General features: G+C 32.0%; 1 pseudogene; it reads left to right on the forward strand.

The window, feature by feature from the left end:
- The first annotated feature begins 1,599 nt into the window (after positions 1-1,599).
- On the forward strand, positions 1,600-6,392 carry LOC127129706 (uncharacterized; annotated as a pseudogene).
- The last annotated feature ends 3,691 nt before the right edge of the window (positions 6,393-10,083 follow it).

Here is a 10,083-nt window from a genome sequence, read left to right on the forward strand (position 1 = left end):
TATGCATACTATGTTTATTGTTTTGCTCATCGATTGCAACTTGCATTAGTTACATCATCAAGAGAAGTCAAACCTGTTCATAAATTTTTTGAGAAGCTGATCTTTGTTGTGAATGTTGTTTGTTCTTCTACAAAGCGTCATGATGAGTTACAAGTTGCCCAATTAAAAGAAATTGTTTATTTGTTAGAGATTGATGAGATTGTAACTAGTAAAGGTGCAAATCAAGTTGATACATTGAAACGAGCTGGAGATACTCGTTGGGGATCACATTACGATTCAATTTCTAGCTTGATAAACATGTATGAAGCAACTTGTTTAGTTTTTAAAAAAATTGCAAAAGATAGAGGGAGTTATGCTACATGTGGGGATGCAGATAGTTGTTACAATTACTTGAAGGCATTTGATTTTATATTTATTTTGCACTTGATGAAAGAAATCATGGGAATAACAGATATGCTTTGTCAAGTCTTACAAAAAAAATCAAGATGTAGTTAATGTTATGAACTTGGTTCGTTCAACAAAACATCTTATTCAAGGTTTGAGAGAAAATGGTTGGGATATATTGTTTACTAAAGTGGTATCTTTTTGTGAAAAGCATGGTATTGAGATTCCTGATCTTAATGATGTTCATTCAACAACAAGATTTGGACGCGTCCGTCTTGAAGAGAATCAAGTCACAATTCAACATTACTTTAAAGTTGAAATCTTTTTCACTACCATTGACAAACAGTTACAAGAGTTGAATGGCAGATTCAGTGAGCAGGCAATTGATTTGTTAACTCTTTCTTGTTCTTTATCTCCTAAGGATGGATATAAAGCTTTTAGCATTGATACTATTTGTTCTTTAGTTGAAAAATATTATCCGATGGATTTTAGTGATCAAGAGAAGAATAATTTGCAATTTCAACTCCAACATTTTCTATTTGTTGCTCGTCAAGCATCAAACTTGAATAATTTATCAACTATTCAAGAACTATGTTCATGTTTGGTTGCATCTGGACAGGCTGAAACTTACTTCTTGGTTGCATCTGGACAGGCTGAGAGGTCTTTTTCAGCAATGAAAATTATTAAGACTAAGTTGAGAAACAAGATGGATGATGGGTTTCTTGGAGATAGCATGACAGTATATATTGAAAGAGAGATTAGTACAAGCATTAGTTCGGAGTCAATTATTGACGATTTCAAGTCACTCGGAACGCGTAAAGCATTACTTTAAGGTAGTTTTAAGTCATGTAATTTAAATTTCTAGTAATTAATTTTGTATTTATTTTAACTTTAATGTTTTATTTAAAATACTATTTACATTTTATTTATAATCTTTATTTTACATTAGCGGCCATCCCAAATTTTTTTATCTGGCTCCGCCACTGACCGAGTACCACATATGCCAGTCGCGTTCCATCCACGGGTTAGAAACTTTAAATTATTGTATAGATTATACTTTAATACTTTATGTTTAAAAATATCAATTAATTATGCAAAAATAATTGGATGATATGTTAATTCAATATTAATTTACATATCAAAATTTTACATATCCAATTTTTCAACAAAATGATAATCACGAAGCAAGACCATTTATAAGAAATATTGATGACAATGATTGTGGTAAGTATAATTCTGTCTATACTCAAATTGATAGTAGCACACATTTAAATTTATATATTGTTGCTATTTTTCAACTATAACTCTATATTGAAGTCAATATTTTCTTTTATAGAATCAAATTCGCAAAATATTAATTCACCTGTTGAAACTCACGAAACACAAACAGTTTTTGATCAAGGTACGATTATGTATTTTTAATCCATACCATATATGGTATGTTTTTATTTAAATATTATTTCATGTTAGTCATCTTGTATATAATAAGTATATTTTTTTAATGCATGTTTTGTATGTAATAAAACACATAATCAAGATATATTTTTCAAGCAAGACATAACATTGCTAGAAATTTTTGAAATACTGTTATGACAATAAAATCCATACTTCCTACTTCGAGTGAGTGTAGACGGTGCAATGCAAAATTGTTTCATAGAGAATCTCAAGATATGTGTTGCAAAGGTGGAAATGTGACAATTTCACAAGTGTCTGCTCCTGACGAGTTGTTACAGTTATTTTTAGACAGTTCTACTGAAGGCAGACATTTTAGACAACATATTAGAAGTTACAACCATGTAATGTCGTTTACTTCACTAGGTGTTCATGTCGACGAAAGTTTGGTTGCAACTGGTCGTGGTATTTACACATTTCGTGCTCAAGGCGCAATTTATCACAAAATAGGAGGTTTTCATCCGAATCAAGGTTCAAGGCCACGTTACTTGCAGTTATACATTTATGATACCGATCATGAGCTTCAAAATAGGATGAGGGAAAACCCAATACTTAACCAAACCATAGTGTATAAATTGCAAAAACTACTCCACCATTGCAATCTGTTTGTCATTGTGTTTAGGCAGCTTGCACTAGAGCCAAATATTGAAGAATGTAGGTTACTCATTAAAGAACGTCCGTCGAATCAACCATAATATAGTCTCCCTTCATCTTCCCAAGTCGCAACAATTGTTATAGGTGGTGGTGATGAAGATACAATAGAACGTGGAAGAGATATAAATGTCATCAACTGTGATGGAAAGCTAACAAAGGTTCAAGAAACAATGGGGTATTATGATCCTTTACAGTATCCTATATTGTTACCGTTCAGAACATATGGTTGGGATATATAAACAAAAACTAATGTTGGAAAAAATGTTACATGCCGAGAGTACTACAGTTATGTGCTTCAGGTACACGCTGAACTATTTTTCTAAGAAATATACTTCTAAATGTGTGAAAAAATAATTCAAGATTGATTATTTTATTCAATGTAGATTCGTCGTAATGATCAATCTGTATTGTTAAAATCGGGTCGACTTTTACAATAGTATGTTGTAGACAATTATGTAAAGATTGAAACAGGAAGGTTGAGATGGATCCGAAGAAATCAAAATAATATTCGGTCTGAGGTATATCAGGGGTTACAAGATGCATTGCACGATGGGGAGAATAACACAGGTATTTAATATAACATATTATATTTATACATGAAGAGTGTATACTTTATGTTTATACCACTATCCACACATTTAATTTTTATACCTTTCATATATTTCTATAGATAATGTTGGACAAAGAACAATACTGCCATCGTCATTTATTGGCAGTAAGTGAGATATGACACAGAGATACCAAGATGGTATGACCATTGTTCTTAACAATGGTAAACCAGACATTTTCCTTACAATGACATACAATCCTTCTTGGATTGAGATAACTTCCGAACTAGGCCTCCATCAAACCCCACAAGATCGACCTGATTTGTTAACAAGAATTTTTTGATCAAAATTTGAGCAGTTGAAGGATGATGTCATTAACAAAGGAGTCTTAGGGAGGGTTAAAAGTTATATGTATGTAACCGAATTTCAGAAACATGGACTACCACATGTGCATATGCTACTCATCTTGGATACTGATGACAAGTTACGGGAACCTGAAGAGTATGATAGTATGGTGAAAGCAGAAATACCACGACATGAATCTGAACCAGAATTGTATGAAGTTTTGTTAAAACACATTGAATCAAAGCTCTCCGTGTATGAAGAATGGACATTGTAAAAAAAGATACCCAAAAGACTTTTGTGAAGAGACACGTCAGGGAAATGACTCATATCTTGAGTACATGAGAAAGTTTAGTGATCCCATTTTTTTAAATAGAAATAAGTTTGTTGATAATAGATGGGTGATTCCTTATAATCCATGGTTGTTGTTGAATTATGATTGTCACATCAATGTTGAGATTTACAGCAACATCAAAAGTATTAAATATTTGTATAAATATGTTTACAAAGGTCTTGATCGAGTTGCAATGGAGGTTCACAGAGGTACAAGTATGGATAAGATTCAACAATATATTGATGCAAGATGGATTTGTGCTCCAGAGGCATTGTGGAAAATATTTAAATTCACACTTTACAAGTTATATCCCTCTATTGAAATACTACAAATCCACTTTCCAAATCATCATCAAGTGCGGTTCTATAAGCATCAAAGAATCACAGATGTACTAAATGATAACCAAAATAAAGTAACCATGCTCACTGAGTTCTTTGCACTAAACCAAATGGATCCACATGCTAGGAATTATTTGTACAGAGAGATTCCAGAGCATTATTGTTGTCTAAAAGGGGTTAAAAAATGGCAGCGAAGACAGACAAAACGAAAAGTTATTGGTTGAATCTATATAGTATCTTCTTCAGAAGATGAGAAATTTTATTTACGTGTTTTGTTGTCTCATTTAAGAGGTCCGACAAGCTAGGAATGCCTTCTTACACATAATGGTGCATGTTTTTTCACGTTCAAAAAAGCATTTGAGGATTGAGGGTTATTGGAGAGTGACAATAGTATTCGTGAATGTATGCTTGAAGCATCAAATATGCGTATGCCATATGCTTTACGAAGGTTGTTTGTGACTATATTAATTTTCTGTGAACCAACTGATGTTAGAGGCCTATTTAATGAGTTTTATCCCTACATGGTGAAGGATTATCAAATGACAAATATTGTTGTAGGAAATAACTTTGAAGATATGTTATTGAGGGAATTGAGAGATCTTTTGCTGCTACATGGAAAACTAATCAAAAACTATGATCTTCCAACATTGACAATGGAAACAAATGAAGTCGGAGGAGTGCCAAGAATTATTCAAGAAGAGTTGTCGGTCCAAATTCCAGATGAAGACATTCAATATGTTGAGAAGTTAAATAATGACCAGATGAGTGCTTACAATACAATTATGAATTCCATCCACCATAAACAAAGTCAATTTTTTTTGTGTTGATGGTCCTGGAGGAACAAGTAAAAATTTCCTTTATCAAACTATAATGGCAAATTTGAGACGTAATAGTCAAATTGTCTTAGCAACAACTTCCTCAGGTATAACTGCTACATTATTACCTGGTGGTAGAACTGCACACTCTCGATTTAGGATCCCCATTGATATAGAGCCCATTTCTATTTGCAAAATAACAAAGAACTGTGACCTTGCAAAACTCATTAGAATAACCAATACAATCATTTGGGATGAAGCACCCATGATAAATAGATATTGTGTGGAAGCATTAGATTGATCACTGCAAGATATTATGAATATTAATGCTCCATTTGGTGGAAAAATAATGATCATAGGAGGAGATTTTCGTCAGGTGCTTCCTGTTATTGAAAAAGGAAGTAGAGGACAAATGATTTCATCGTGTATTGTTAGGTCTCAATTATGGGCCACCACAAAGACCCTACACTTGCGCCAAAATATACGATCAATTCATGACCACGAGTTTGCACAGTTTCTGATTAGGATTGGAGATGGCAATAAACTTGCTAAAGAGGATGACATGGTCAAGATGCCTTCTGAAATTGTAATACCATGGGAAGGAGAAAGCGCCATAAAAAAAGCTTATACAATATACATTTCCCCAATTAGAAAACCATGGATGGGATGCTTCATATATGGTGAAGAGAGTCATACTTACTCCCAAAAATTGTGATGTACATATGTTGAATGGCATGATTATCAATAAGTTCCCTGGAGATGAACATATTTTGTTATCTTTTGATGAGGTTGGGGGTGATACTCATAATCTATATCAACAGGAATACTTACACATAATTGCTTCTGGTACTCTACCACCACATATTTTAAAGATAAAAATATGGGATCCTCTGATGTTATTGCGAAACATAGACCCTAAATTTGGGTTGTGTAATGGGACAAGATTGTTATGTCGTGTTTTTTTTAATGAATTTGCTTGATGTTGAAATACTTACAGGCCATAAAGCTGGAAAAAGAGCTTTCTTGCCAAGAATTAAGCTCAAAACCACTTATGGTGTGGGACTTCCTTTTGTGCTTATTAGAAAATAGTTTTCTGTCAAACTAAGTTTTGCAATCACTATAAATAAATCACAAGGACAAATAATTCCAAATGTCGGAATTTATCTTCCACGACATGTTTCCAGTCACGGACAATTGTATGTTGCTTTATCAAGAGATGTTTCGCGGGATGCAACAAGAGTGCTAATTAAAGACGGAAAAGTAGAGGTGGAAGAATGAGATTTTACCAAAAATATAGTTTTTAAAGAAATTTTGTTGTCACAACCTCAGGTATTTATCTATTATGTTTAATCGTTTAACTATACTTTTCCAATGTCACACTTGGCATGTACTCACTAGATTACACTATATTTTTTACTATATTAATTTACTTCATTTGTTTTGCAGTGAAAAGAGAGATATTTTTGATTTCGGTTCCATGGTTGACATTCCTATTAAGCAACAATGTCATTTAATGTCTTGTTAATGTTTATGTTTATTTGCTTAATAAACTGTGAGAAATACTTTCTTCTTCTTATTTTATCTAAATCTTCTTATTGTAACAATATATAAACACAAAATTTAATTTTGGTGTAACATATTTTGATTGTCCATAATACGGTAATCCTAACCATCAAATTATTCCAATCACATTATTGATTTTCTTGAAAAAACCGGTTGGATATAGTCACGTTACAATGCAATTTTCTCAATTCAAACCAAATTTAATGCGCGAATATTACATATTGCAAACAAAATTTAATATGTATATGAATAAATATTATATGTTTAATCATATAATTAGTTTATATTAAAATCAAATTTATAAAAAAAGACGTTAATATTTTCACCCGTTAGCGCAATAAAAAAAAGAGGACAAACGGGCACGGAGTGCCCGTTTGGACGCTAGTCATAGATAAAATGAAAATATCATGGGAGAACAAATTTAAAACAAATTAGCAAGTTCATAAAATAATTGATGTATGATGCTTGCATTCTCAAACATTTGTGGTTGGTCCAATGAATTTGGCTTCACGCATCGTATGTAATGAGGCTCTATCGACTTAAAGGTCTCCATGAGTGCTTGAAGTTGTTGTTGGGAATACAAAAAGACAATAACCACCCCATCCCAAAATAATCAGAAACATACAAAAGGGGAGACGAGGGAACATAATCAGATTCACTTAATGCCATGTACTATTGAGAACCTCTTGAAGTCAAAGGTGCAAACGCTATCATGAAAAAGTGGAGACGAGGGAACAAAATCAGATTGATGGTAGCAAATATCAAATAAGATCACCAACTGCATCACAAAAAACCAAATAATATAAAAAACCTTATTCAACAAATGCAACAAAACTGTAAAAATATGGATTAAAAAGTTGTATGAAATTAAATTTCTTACAACTTGGGGTTATGAGCTTGAGGATGCGAAAGAAAATATCATACAAGACTTCATTATCAAGAACCATACATTATCTATGTTTTCAACAAGCCGGTGAACAGAGAGAGTAACGTTGTAGGGTTCCACCACCGTGTCATAGATCTTAGGAGAAGGGAAAAAGGAGAAGGTAAGCTTCATCCTATTAGGGTATTCGTCCCTTATATTTGAAATCAAAAGTGTACCCATTCCAGATCCAGTTCCTCCACCTAGTGAATGGCATACTTGAAAATCTGCACACACCCATTTCATAATCAACCTCATAACAACAATAGCTTACAATTTTACATAAAAAGTTATCACCATAAACCATAAATTTGAACACAAGAATAAATTAATTTCCAATAAACAACATGACATTAAAGGCTAGATCCAACTTCAAAGTTACACCCAATTTCAACTAAAATTTCACTTTGGTTGCGTAGAGGAAGGAAGGAAGAAGAAAAACAGAGAAATATGTGTGTGTGTGTGTGTGACGAAGGGGGGGGGGGGAGGAATGAAAAGGAAGTGATGAAAGGGGAGAGATGAAAGAATGGCGAAAATGAAAGAGGGATGGGTTGATGGGAGAGAGGAAAGTACAATGGTGAAGAGGAAAGTATACTTTCAGTAAAAATTATGAACGAATGGAGGGAAAATAAGCTCCATTTCTTACGCCACTTGGAAATATGAGATGTTTTTATTGGTCCAAAACTTTGTATTAGTCAATTACAATTAAGGGCGTTATTTAGTGTAATTTAATTTTCAATAGAAGAGTAAATTAGGTAGTGCTTAGATATTTTTTAGTCCTAGTTAAATAGTTGATTTGCTATTTACCATTTTACCCATGACATAATGTAATTTTTTTTAAGTGAAAGGATACAATTATAAGTGCATGTAATTAATTTATTATGGGTTGATAGTAAATTCTTATTAAATTAAAATATTTAAGCAAAATATATTAAACACCACAAAATACTATTTTTATTTAAAAAAACAATAATTTGTGCAGGTAGTACGACGTCGTAACATAAGAGCTTGTGAAACAGTTGAGAAAGTGAGAGGGAAAAATGGAGAAGTGGTTTCTATTCAATTAAATGTTATTTGGTGATGAAAGGGGAGAGATGGAAGAATGACGAAAATGAAAGAGAGATGGGTCGATGGGAGAGAGGAAAGTACAATGGTGAAGGTGAAAATACACTTTCAACAAAAATTATGAATATATGGAGGAAAAGTAAACTTCATTTCTTATGCCACTTGGCAATATGAGATGTTTTCATTGGTCCAAAATTTTATATTAATCGATTACAATAAATGACATTGTTTAGTGTAACTTAATTTTCAATAGAAAGATAAATTAGGTAGTGCTTAGATGTTTTTTTAGTCTAAGTCAAATAATCGATTTATTATTTACCAATTTACCTATTATGTAGTGTAATTCTTTTTTAAGTGAAAGTTTACAATTGTAAGTGCATTCAATTAATTTATTATGAGTTGATAGTAAATTCTTATTAAATTAAAACTAGCGTCCAGACGGGCACAATGCCCATTTGTCTGTTTTTTTAATAAATATACGTGGAAATATATATAATATTATTTTATTTAATATTAATTTTAATTGGAAGTTATATAAAAAATTAATAGTAGGAAGTTATGTGAAAGAAGATAATAGTGATTTCAATAGAAGTTATTAGAAGTTATTATGTAAGTTATTTAAGGGTAAAATTGGTAGAAAAATAGGCTACACCAAAACCAAATTTTCCCTTTATATATTGTTATTATAGATTTAATGTTAATTTTAATTGGAAGTTATATAAGAAGTTAATAATAGGAAGTTATGTGAAAGAAGATAATAATGGTTTCAATAGAAGTTATTAGAAATTATTATGTAAGTTATTTAAGGGTAAAATTGGTAGAAAAATAGGCTACACCAAAACCAAGTTTTCCCTTTATATCCCACACCATGACATCGCTCATGTTGATAGAAAAATAGGCTATACCAAAACCAAGTTTTCCCAAGTAGCAATCCTTTCACGACTGCCTATATCCCACACCATGACATCGCCCATGTTGGTTCCAACTAAACATAAATAGACAAATAAATAGATAAGTAAATACAATCATTTGGGAAAAACATAAAGAATGTAAGCAACTATTAATTTTCAAAATCACACGAAAATAAGCTCACCAAGAAGTATAATTTGCATGAGCTTCATTTGATAATAAACTTAGATTGAACAAAATGGAATTTCATGCTAGAGTATTCATGACAATATGGGACTCTTTTCATAAACTCCATAAATATTTACCTTATCTGAACTCTTTTCATAAACTCCATAAAAAGCTTTGAGTAAACCTTCTCTGATATTTTAATTGATACTGTAAGATGCAACACAATCACGGTTGTAATGACAATCATCTCACTAAGCTTAAAATTCTCTACCTCTAAATCCGTATTTCAATTATACAAAAGCCATAAAACACATACCTTCTTATCATACCAAAATCATAAAAGATCAATCTTCCACCATTGACATCATTGTCTGAAATATTTCCCAAATGCTACATGGACAATGCCTATATTATTTACTCACAAGAAGAAGTGTCTAATCCAAATTCTTGAAAGATAGTTATGAAGTATAAGAACTCAAAGGGAGACTGTCACAAACCTATGCCAAGAACATGAGTAAACCTATGAGTCAAGTCCTAAATATTCCATTCTTTTAGTTTATTTTGTTAGGGTAAACATAAGGAAATTGAT

The sequence above is a fragment of the Lathyrus oleraceus genome, chromosome 3, assembly GCF_024323335.1.
Source record: "Lathyrus oleraceus cultivar Zhongwan6 chromosome 3, CAAS_Psat_ZW6_1.0, whole genome shotgun sequence".
In the NCBI taxonomy this organism is placed as follows: Eukaryota; Viridiplantae; Streptophyta; class Magnoliopsida; order Fabales; family Fabaceae; genus Lathyrus; species Lathyrus oleraceus.